The sequence below is a fragment of the Ambystoma mexicanum genome, chromosome 1q (genome assembly GCF_040938575.1).
Source record: "Ambystoma mexicanum isolate Mex_15411 chromosome 1q, UKY_AmexF1_1, whole genome shotgun sequence".
NCBI classification, from domain to species: Eukaryota; Metazoa; Chordata; class Amphibia; order Caudata; family Ambystomatidae; genus Ambystoma; species Ambystoma mexicanum.
In genome coordinates, this window is record NC_090922.1 from 170,112,610 (window position 1) to 170,125,107 (window position 12,498).

Consider the following 12,498-nt stretch of genomic DNA (forward strand, 5'->3'; position numbering starts at 1 on the left):
ATTTCCCTGTGCTCTCAAATATCCCTTTGGATAGGAAATGATGTCACACTTTTTAATACTTTTGTGCAAAGTCCTGTCTCCTCAATTCCCCCAAAACCTAAGCTGCCAGGTTATCTTCTCTTTGTGCTCTGGAGCCTCCATCTACCAGGGGACTCACTGTTCAGGATTCAGAGTCCTCTACACCTTCTATGCTCTGCTTGTAGCGCTCTGCCCGTAGACTGGAAGTGGAGCCACAGAAAGCGGTTGCTCTAGTTGCTCACTCAGCTAGAACAGCCATACAACTAACTGCTCCCCTACAACAGTGGTTTTTGCTGGCTCTTCACCTCTTGGATCAATCCTGTACTGATGCTGCAACAATGCAGGAGCACGTACTACTGGATTAAACATATGCCTTATTTTTGCTGTATCAGTGAAACAGTGGACGTATCCAAGGACAAAGCAATCTCTGTAAAATCGTGGTTAGGAGTAGCAGTGCTTCTGTACTTCTGACTGTGCTTTCCAGCCGGAAGCATTCTCCACTATCTACCTGCCACGGATTGACACCAGAGCTAATACAATATCAAATATCCCCCGTTTTGCTGTTTATAACATTAAAAGAAACATTGCTGTGAAAACTAGTGGCTCACTCTTTCTACAGGGTTTCAAACATGTTCTTCAACTCTGTGTTTCATGGACATTTCTACATGTTTTTTCTCCTGTGTTGACAGAGAGATGGCTCACACATGGGTATTTTAAAAACCAAACACACAGACCACACTCCAAGTCATTTTCAGTTTTCGACCTAATTATCAGCTGGAGTGATGGTTCACTTCAGTAGCAGCAAGCACTATACTAGCTGATACACTTGGCAACTCCCTTGGCACTCGTGGTCTTGTAATTGTGACGCTTGGTTCAGAGAATGAAGATGAGTAAAAAAGGCGGTAACGAGTCTCCTGCTCGACTCCCAACTTATAGTTGGCAGTATGTGGTTGGCAGTAACTGGGTGACAGGCTGTAATTTTTGTCTTTTAAGCTTGGTTGATGTGTCCATCTGATCAATCAGTTTCTGACAAGCCTGGTCTCAAAGATGAAGGTCAAGACGGGTAGTGCTGGCAGCAGATGGTGGAAAATTGTGGGATTCTGTGGTGAGATAGGGTTTGGCAAGAGGGTTTCAGGGGGGACCAGTGTTCAGAACAGTGAGGGTGTGGGGGGAGGCAGTAGAGTCGAAGGGGAGGTATGGAGTTGTAGAAGTAACAGAGTGAGCTGGGGCAGGGGCGGTTTTGGGAGGGGGGTGAAGGAACCCTTGAATCAGGGTGGGGGGACCGGGATCAGTGGAAGGGATTGGTAAAGGGAATTGCCAAGAGGGGGCATGGAAAGTATAGTTTCCAGGGACCTCTAAAAGAAGAGAAAGAGCGGGGGGAGGTGGGGGAGAAAGTAGATTAGTGGGGGAGTCGAAGGGATTAGATTTTATAACTGCCAACCAGTGGCGAGTGTGACCACTTGAGATTGACTAAAATGCAGCTGCCCAATGGATATAGATGGTGTTGATCATCATGAGGGTTGTGGAGAAGTGGTGATCGAGCCGTCAACCAGCAGAGGTCAATAACCGGACATACATCTATCAAAGGATCTTCAGATCCTCTCTACCTTCAGCAGTTACCACCTCTTGTCCCCTTCCAAGCCTTTCTGCAGGTTCTGAGCGGCTGCTGATTATCTAGGAACTTCTATTGCCACCATCACTACATCAGCAAGACTTTGTCAATCGGGTGCACTTGGGACTAGCGAGAATATGAATAAGAATCGCAGGTGAATAGCACTGTGAAGTAGAGCACCACACATGAACAGAGTTGGAGGTCTAGCATCTTCAGAGATAAATATGAACACATATGGGTTGGATGACATGGCTACGGTAAGGGCAGAGGTTAGGTACCACCTCCATTTTTGAGGCTATATCGTAATATACCCATTTGTGGGCTGTCAACATCTAAACTCCTGAAAAATGTTTGTCATATACACCTTGATGAACAGAAACATGCCACGTTAAGTAGATTCTATACGTCATATATGAATTATATGATGTGAAGTAATGTAAATACATTTTTAAAGAATCCCAACAGGGTTGCATAGGATTTTTTATTTTTTTAAAGATACATTAATTGCTTCATGCTGCTGCATTAGTATGCATTGTTATTATACTTTTGATATATATGGATGTTATGTTTCCTTGTATGAGTTGTCATTTTTGAAGAATCATGCTAACTCGATGTGGATGTCGTTAATACAAGAGCATTTTGTGAATTAATATTTTGGTCACTAATATAAATGAATTGTGTGAATATGTATTATGGTAACTTAATATTGATGTTACTAATACAAGTGAAATTTGTGTTTGAAAACTCAGTAAAGAAATGGCTAGACAGACTGTACAAAAATGCCATTCTAGCCACTTAGGAATACATAGAATGCCTGCTTTATAAAAATAACATGGGCAGTAAAAAATGGCATGACATAGTAAACAATGGCTAGACTGGCTGCTGTGAGGGGTCCGAAAACGAAAAGCGTACACAAGTTCATGTCATTGTCAAAAACAGACATTTTATTAACCAAAAGAATGGGTTGGAAAACCACCTCACTAGTCCTATTCTGCTAACTAAGGATCTGTCAGGGTCAAGTAGTCAGTAACTTAAAAGCTGTCCTTGTGTCCAAACATGACACTCACACTAGAAACAAAACCACAACAAAGGATACAAGTAAATGTATTTGACATTTAATTGGCAAAAAGTGTTCACAATTAAAGGAATATAAAGATGACTCAGACAAAAATAACTTCCAAGGAAAGACCCTCGGATCAAGAGGGTGGTTCCCTTCCCCTGGACTTTTAGGTTGGGTGCAAAAATGTCTCTTGATCCAATAGTTTTGTTTGTGTCTTTATACTGAACTCACAAAGGTCTTGTTCAAATAATGAGTACCATAACAGTCTTTCTTTAACTTGGGCAAACTATACATTCCAAGACAGTCTTTCTTTACCTTGATCAAACAATTTCTATTGAAGCTTTTCTTTAGGTCTTTTGGTAACTTTTGCGGAGTGCCTGATATACTCCCCTGCCAGGTATCTTCTCACAATATCTGAATTTTCACCCAAGGTTATTATGTAATTCCAGGTGTCTGGTATTTCTGCTTGCAAGGACTTCTTTTATGAGCTTTTCAGAACCCCTGGTACACTCCCTTGTCAGGTATCTTCGCACAATGTCCAAATTGTGTACAATTTCATGTGCCTTGTATTTCTGCTTATTTCACTGTTTGTTTATCAAAGTAGCACATTTCCTGTGGTGCTTGTCATATTTGCCTATGGTCGCACTTGCTTCAGTTTTCCCCCTCATTGGCATCTCATGCACATATACTTGATTATGGTTTCTTGTTGCACTTTGTCTTGCCAACATTCAAATATTCTGTTTGTCAGATGTTTGAAATAGGACTGGAATTTATCTGCATTCAAACATTTTGATATATTGTCCGTATTCGCAGCTTTGTAACATTTGTTCATTGATTCACACGCGCGTCGATACCCCTGAGGGTCCCCAGCACTTGGGGGCAGACACACTGGTCGTTCACGGTGTCCCCAACTCTAGACGTGCCATTTGCACTGAAGATGCTTTGAGATATCAGCTTCCCACATGGTGCAGATATTCCCCTGGCGTATTGTGCAACTGTGAGATCACTCGCCAGCTTTCGTCTGTGGCCTGGGCAGGAGAACGCTGCTTCCTTGAATGACCGCACCTCCAGAAGCTCTGCTGCAGCTCCCAGTTCTTCTGCGGTCCATCCGGTGTGCCTCCTGCATCTCTCCTCCTCTCTCGCCACACTGGTAAATGAACCTCGTGTTGTCAAGCCTCAGCCAGGTGTCAGACGACCTCTTCCTTGCTGCTTTATCCTGCGCAATGATGATTCTGACTTCCATTGCCTCTGCCATTTTTAAATATCCCACGCACCTGAGGCTCAGCAAAACAACTAGCCTGCACATTATGTTATGAACCGCCGAATTCGTCCATTCTGGACTTCATGGTCCATGATGCACCGCGGTATGAACTCTGTGATCCTTCCAACATGGCCGACGGTTCTGAAACACTACACACCTGCCCTTGCACATTACGCTCGACTTCCTAGAAAACCGCCACACCCCCGCAGCGCAGCGCGTCTCAACACTACTGCTTGGAGTAGTTAGACGTGTGTTCTCGAAGTCCGCTCTGTACTCTTTTTTGATTCCTTTGCTTTCCTCATTCCTATTCCTGGTACCCGTTCGTTCCCTCCCCCTCCTCCTTCCGTGGTTCATCCCTGGATTAATCGTGTGCTCGGTCCTACAGCACTTCGGCTCCTTCCGAGCCTGGACTCTATCTCCCTCCTACTTCCTGGATACCGAACGCTTCCTAGCGGAGGGCACCAAGAACTCATGCTGGAATCGGAAGACCCACGCCCAGGCCTATACAAGTCTCAGACAGTACGAAAGAAAGAAGCCACTTCCAAGAAGGTTGCAAGTTAGGAGAAACAGGTGAGAAGGGGAGAAACTTGTGACAGATTGAGATGCCACAAACCTGATATAAGGGCAGATATGTAAGCCACAGTTCAGGAACTCATAAGAGGTATGCAAGGATTAACCACTGAAGTCCAAAACCTCAAGGCTGAGAATGCAGCATTAAAGCAGTTAGTCTTATCTCGTGACTCTGCAGCCAAGTAAAGTGTCCTGTTAGAGGGAGTAGTGGACAAATATGACGGATCATCAAAAACCCTACGTGCCTTCCTTGATTCTTGTTTAGTAGATTTCACTTTCAAACAGTACTATTTCTCCATCCCACGAGCAAAGGTTGGATTCATGATATCTCATCACATGGGAAATGCCTTAACCTGGGCAACTCCCTTAGTCAATGCGGGTTATGCTCGCCTGGATGATTACGGTGGGTTTGTGGAAGCCCTCAAGGCCATGTTTGATTGCCCAGAACTCATTTATAGTGCACAAGAATGACTGCTTGAATTCCAACATGGAACTCAGGATATGCTCACTTATGTGACTCGCTTTAAGCAGCTAGTAAAAGAAGCCGATTGGTCCCAAGAAGCCAGCCTCTTTCGAAGAGGTTTAAATGATGAGATAAAGGAGGAATTAGCTAGAGTAGCTCGCCCAAGTTCCTTCCAAGCTCTCATGGACCTCTCCTTACAGATTGATTTCCGGATCCAGGAAAGAAAGGCAGAAAAAAGGAAGTCTAAGTCAACATCCCCAAAGACAGCCACAGGTTATCCCAGCCCAAAAGAAACAACTGCTTCACAAGCCTCAGATCCAGAACCCATGCAACTAGGCGCCTTCCAAAGACCAATTTCTCCCCAAGAAAGGATCTGTCGGATTAATACAGGACTGTGCATGTATTGTGCCTTTGATAAACACCTTGAAAGAGATTGTCCTATAGCGCCACCTCGGCGTTCGGGAAACGCCAGCTCCCGATCCTAAGCGGAGCACAGCTTCGGGACAAAGATGTCTGCTCCTCATCTATTCCCTCCTTGAAATCTCCAGGACAGAACACTCTTGTGATTCTACAGTCATTCGTGTCCCCATCCAAAGAAGAATCCTACCCCATCCTGGCCTTAGTGGACTGCAGTGCCATGGGCATTTTCATAGACCACGATTGGGTTGTCAACCATCACATTCCTCGAGAAACCAAAGAGATAGTACAGCCTGTTGAAGCCATTGATGGCAGACCTTTGGCTTCTGGACCCATAACTCCCCAAACCAAGGACTTACTACTTTCAATAAACAACCATCAGGAAATACTTAAATTTGACATCATTAAATCTGATAACTACCCCATGGTTTTAGGCATGCCTTGGCTACAGAAACACAATCCCTAAAGCCATTGGGCAGCTGGGTCCTTGTTTCTCGGTTCAGAACATTGAATGTCCCATTGTTTATCTCTTGCCACATTGCCAAATTCCTCAGCAGACTTCCAGGAACTCAAGCAACCATCCGTAACTGTCTCCAACATTATCCAAATTCCTCAGGCATACCAAACATACTCAGATGTGTTTTCAACAGCCATTGTTCAAGCTCTCCCACCTCATAGACCCGAGGATTGTGCCATTGATACAGAACCATTTGCTGTGATTCCCTTTGGAAGAATGTTAATTTTGTCTGACCCAGAAAATAAAGCTCTCCGAGAATATCTGGACACTAATTTGACAAACGGTACTATTCGACCATCCAAATTCCCAGCCGATGCTTCCCTCTTCTTCATTCCTAAAAAAGACACCAAGGAACTTCGACCGTGTCTGGATTACCATTACCATTACCACTTATTTCAGAGATTCTATAGGCAATGAGAGGTGCTGTCATTTTCACTAAACTTGATCTCAGGGGTGCTTACCATCTCATTCGCATAAGGGAGGTCGATGAGTGGAAAACAGCCTTCAGAACCCCCTTTGGCCACTTTGAGTATCTGGTAATGCCCTTTGGTCTCGCCAATGCCCCCGCAGTATTTCAACGCTCATGGATCGGGTTTCTTCGGACATGCTGTTCCTTTTTGTCATTGTATATCTGGACGATATACTGTTTACTCCAAGGAACCTCAGGTCCATCAAGAACATGTTAGAGCAGTTTTACAACGCCTACGTGAACACAAGCTCCTGGCCAAACCTGAAAAATGCCTTTTCCATTTATCAACCATTCACTATATTGGATTCGTACTTATTTCCAAAGGCATCGGAATGGATCCTTCCAAGGTTGATTCCATCCTGTCTTGGCCTGCTCCCACTACTGTGAAACAGATTCAATGCTTCCTAGGACTTGCTAATTTCTACAGAAAATTCATACCCGCGTTTTCCGACATAGTACATCCCATTGTAACACTCTTAAAGAAGGACACTCCATTTCAATAGTCCTCGGGTCAAGAGACGGCCTTTCAACAACTGAAACAGGAATTCACTAGAGCTCCAATCCTAGCTCAACCTGATATTGATCGACCCTTTTTGGTAGAGACAGATGCATCCGACTATGCCATTGGAGCAGTCTTCAAATAAGAACTTGAGGACAAGATGGAGCATCCTATTGCATATTTATCCCGCACCTTGACTTCCAGTGAGGCACATTATTCCATCCTGGAGAAGGAGCTGTTAGCCATCCGACAAGCCTTCACCGACTGATGTCATCTTTTTTTGGGTGCCAAACACCCAGTACAAGTTCGTACGGACCATCGAAATTTACAAGTGCTACAATCCCTGGAGTGCAGAAACAGCCATCAGGCCTGTCGGGCCTTCTTTTTTGCCCAATATCAATTTCAAATTCTCCACTTTCCTGGAACACATAACATCATAGCTGATGCCTTGTCCAGACGTCTGGATTATGAGCCCCTCGAAGCACGGACCTTTCCCAAGATGTTTTCTAACACCGTGTTTGTAGCTCAAGCCATTTCTCTCCTCGAGGACATTTGTGCAAAGACACCTTCTTCCGAACTCTGTAAAGAATACAAGGGGAATAATCCTAGGAACCTCCTGATGAAGGACGGATATCTCTTCAAGGAAACATGGCTGACAATACCCAAAAAAGAACTGAGACATAAGATTTCAAATCTATGCATTGATACCCTCCATGCAGGACATCAAGGCATCAACACCACCCTCCATCTTATGCAGAGGCAGTTCTGGTGGCCTAGGATGAAAGACGACATAAGAACCTATGTCCAATCCTGTGCAGTTTGCAACCAGAATAAACATGATAACAGAAGACCAGCAGGCCTCTTACACCAACCAGCAATGCCAACACGACCTTGGGAAATTATCGCCACAGATTTTATCGTGGAATTACCCCCATCCAGAGGATACACAACCATAATGGTTACCATCGATTTGTTTACACATAGGGCTCACTTTACACCCTTGTACAAGCTACCATCCTCATCTGAATTGGCTGGAATTTTCTTGGAACATATATTTAGGCTTCATGGCCTACCTTCCAAAATTATCTTGGACAGAGGACCCCAATACATATCTCAGTTCTGGAAACAACTATGTCAAATATTGGGAATCCAGCGTGTGTTGTCCTCGCAATATCATCCACAAACCAATGGGGCAACTGAACGAGTCAACCAGATCCTAGAGCAGTACCTTCGCTGTTTCAACATCAAAGTCCAGGATGATTGGTCACTTTTGATTCCTGCAGCTGTATTCGCTTACAACAACTTCATTCAGCTATCAATACCAGTCCATTCTTTTGTAGTCAGAGATTTCATCCTTCAGTTCTACCATCTGTTCTTCCACATCCTACCCCAGTTCCTGCAGTCGATTCCTGGATTGAAACTCTGGTCAACGTACACAAAGACACCAAGGAATGACTGGAAAAGGCCAGAAAAGATGTCAACTGAAATACATACACCAAAAGGAGACCAAGTCCTTCTTATGCAGTGGGAGATAAGGTTTGGCTGTCTTCGAAGCTTCTTCCTTGACATCTGTGACCAAACAAACTGGCCCCCAAGTATTATGGGCCCTTCTCCATAAAGGAGATCATTAATCCAGTGGCCTACCGACTCCAACTCCCAGAGTCGTGGAAAAGGATTCATCCAGTCTTCCACACTTCCTTATTAAAACCATTTGTACAATCCGCTCGAACTGCTCCAAGACCCACTCCAGTAATCATCAATAATCAACTCGAATTTGAGGTCTCCAGGATATGTGATTCCAGATACAGACGAGGTCAACTCCAGTACCTGGTTGAATGGAAAGGATATCCTCCCAGTGAGCACACCTGGGAGCCTGTCTCAAACATGAATGCCCCCCCGTTTAATACAAAGATATCATCGGATCCACCCAGGCAAACCCGGAAGTGCAGGGCTTAGGAGGAGGCATACTGTCATGAACCGCCGAATTCGTCCATTCTGGACTTCATGGTCCATGATGCACCACGGTATGAACTCCGTGATCCTTCCAACATGGCCGACAGTTCCGAAACACTGCACACCAGCCCTTGTGCGTTACGCTCGACTTCCTAGAAAACAGCCACTCCCCCGTGGCGCTGCGTGTCTCAACGCTACTGCTTGGAGTAGTTAGACGTGTGTTGTCGAAGTCTGCTCTGTGCTCTTTTTTGATTCCTTTGTTTTCCTCATTCCTATTCCTGGTACCCGTTCGTTCCCTTCCCTTCCTCCTTCCGTGGTTCATCCCTGGATTAATCTTGTGCTCGGTCCTACGACACTTCGGCTCCTTCCGAGCCTGGACTCTATCTCCCTCCTGGTTCCTGGATACTGAACGCTTCCTAGCAGAGGGCACCAAAAACTCACGCTGGAATCCGAAGACCCGCGCCCGGGCTTATACAAGTGTCGGACAGTACGAAAGAAGGAAGCCACTTCAAGAAGGTCGCAAGTAAGGAGAAACAGGTGAGAAGGGGAGAAACTTGTGACACATTAGGCTTCGGGTTTCTCTTGATCTGCATGGCCTCCTTCCTCCTCATCTTTGTCTCATTACCTGTGAGTTTATGGAAATTGAAGTCCATAGCTGTTATTGGGCTTCTTGGATGTTGTTCAAAAGTCTTACAAAAAGTCATGTCAAAACCAGAAGATGTTATACATGAATGGTGAATGTCTGAGTCATAGATAGAGGTTGGACTACAAGTATTCAGAGAAAAGGTGTTCTGAAGTTCATTATAGTCGGGCACTGTTAACTGACAACAGGTCATTAAAGACTTAGATATTACAAGGTCAGAGGAAAGGGAGAAAGACAGCATCTCACCCAATGTAGTCACCACCTAAGCCCAGGTCTTGTCTCCTCCCATGAGATGCTCCCTCATATATACACCCCTAGGTCAGGATCAGGCAGTGGCCACACTCCCTCTGCCACATGAGAGGAGGTCAACGGAGGGGAATCAGTGATGACTTCACTGGATTCACTACACTGCACAAGCATGCCACTCAACCCATTCAGTAACACTTATCATGACTGCTTTATCAGAGATGTCCAGTAAAAAAGTCCAACCAAAGTAAGAGATGGCTAGACCGGCTGCACCAAAATGCCAGTCTAGCAACATAATAACATGCAGTATGCTTGCTTTATCAAATATGCAGAGTAAAACATTATGTCTTTGCAGGATAATCTTTTAATGGACATCTTTGATTTTACAGTTGTCCTTTCTCTCCCTACCCCAAATCAGTGGCCCGGCGTGGCACAAACACACACCAGCCCCACCCACCTGGCGGTTCCTGGTTGCTGCTCTTTTTTTTGCCACTTAGCAAGCCCTGCCCACCTGGTGCCTTCCTGGTTGCCGCTATTTTTCCATACTTAAGGAGCCCTGCAGCCTCCTTTCCTTTGCAGATGGGGAGCAGGTGCAAGTTGATCTAGGTCACATGGTGTAAACCCCGCCCACCTTGTGCCTTCTTGGTTGCTGCTCTTTTTCCCCACTTAGCAAGCCCTGCCCATCTGGTGCCTTCCTGGTTGCAGCTCTTTTTCCCTAAATAAGAAGCCCTGCAGCCTATTTTCCTTTGCAGATGGGGAGCAGGTGCCAGTGGATCTAGGTCACCTGACCTAAGCCCCGTCCACCTGGTGCCATTCTGCTTGCCACTCTTTATCGCTACTTAAGGAGCCCTCCAGCCTCTTTTCCTTTGCAGATGGGGAGCAGGTGCAAGTTGATCTAGGTCACATGGCGTAAACCCCGCCCACCTTGTGCCTTCTTGGTTGCTGCTCTTTTTCCCCACTTAGCAAGCCCTGCCCATCTGGAGCCTTCCTGGTTGCAGCTCTTCTTCCCTAAATAACAAGCCCTCCAGCCTATGTTCCTATGCAGATGGGGAGCAGGTGCAAGTGGATCAAGGTCACCTGGCCTAAGCCCCACCCACCTGGTGCCTTCCTGGTTGCAGCTCTTTTTCCCCACTTAGCAAGCCCTACCCACCTGGTGGCTTCCTGGTTGCCACTCTTTATCCCTACTTAAGGGGCCCTCCAGCCTCTTTTCCTTTGTAGATGGGGAGAAGGTGCAAGTTTATCTAGGTGACCTGGCTTAAGCCCCAGCCATCTGATGCCTTCCTGGTTGCCGCTCTTTTTTGCCACTCAGCAAGCCCCGCCCACCTGGTGCTTTCCTGGCTGCTGCTCTTTTTCCCTGCTTAAGGAGCCCTCCAGCCTCTTTTCCTCTGCAGATGTGGAGCAGGTGGAAGTGGATCTAGGTCACCTGGCCTAAGCCCCACCCACCTTGTTAGTCCTGCCTCTTCCTTCCTGCTCTTAACTCTTAAATCAAAGGCATCTCTCGCCCGGGCATCCGAAGCGAAGGGCAGTCGAAGAAAATGGCAATGATCCAGGGTCCAAACCCCTGCTCAGACAGCAGGTACGCATGGACCAGCAAGTGTTTACTCCCTCTCTGGTCCCCGCGTGAGGTTCCCTTGTGCCCCCCTTCTTGCACACAGGTATTGCCTGTTTTGCTCGATTCTTCTAACCTGCTCCCCCTCCAGCCCCCTCCAGCCTACATCTGCAGGAGTCTGTCCTGATACATTCTAGTTTCAGCATCACCGTCTTGTGACCAATGCTGGATTTGACTTTTATGGATTTAGCTGATTCACGGTGCGTCATCCTTTCTCATGGTGGCCCTGAAACATGCTGTTCACATCTTCATCTTGTATCCAGGCTTGCAACATTATGTATTACTACTGACTTCTGCTATTGTATTCGCTCTCCCCTCTTGCTTCTCCACTCTTTTTGACTGCTTACTCTCTGTTCTCTCCTCTTCTCCCTTTCTCCCTTTTTTATCTCCTCCACTCCTCCCCTTACTTTCTTCTATGCACTTACTCTATCAGAACATTCCCTGGACCTAGTATGATAGCAACCTCGTCTGTCTGCTCCCCCTCCCCTTACTTGTTTTGCCTCCCTCCAGCACTATCTGAAATGTCGTCAGGCCTAGTACGATAGTCGCTTTTTTTCTTCCTTCCCTTCCTTTCTGCACCCCTCTCCCTCACTTTTTCTTTTCTCCGACACTTCCAGAAATGTCGTCAGGCCTAGTACGGTAGTTGTCTGTTTCCATTTCCTTCCCACTCTCCCCCTCCCTTCCTTATCTTTGTCTTAGCTCTTGCACTATCTGAAATGTCATCAGGCAGAGTACGATAGTTAATTTCACATCCTTACTGTTCATGGCCTGTAGGAGTGTCATTGGGCCTCATTACGGCTTTGGCGGTAGCCATGCCCTTAACAAGGGCATGGCTGCCACCAAAACCGGGTCCGGGTTCCCTGAATGGGGAATTACCGGGCCATTCCGAGTTTGGAGGGCCCGGGTTCCCTGTAGGGGGAATTACCGGGCCCTCCAAACTCGGACCTTCCCCATTCCCATTTGAGCCCCCATAGGGCTCAATGGGAATGGGTGCAGGGAGCTAACAATGGTCCGATTACGACCACCCGTTGTTAGCTCCCTGGGCCCCTCGTGGGACCCGGTAAGGACGTCTGGTAAAACCAGACGTCCACATCGGGTGCCGCGAGGGAACCTCGCAATGAGGCGGAACGGGTTTAATGGGTCCGCCACCATTAGCGGCAC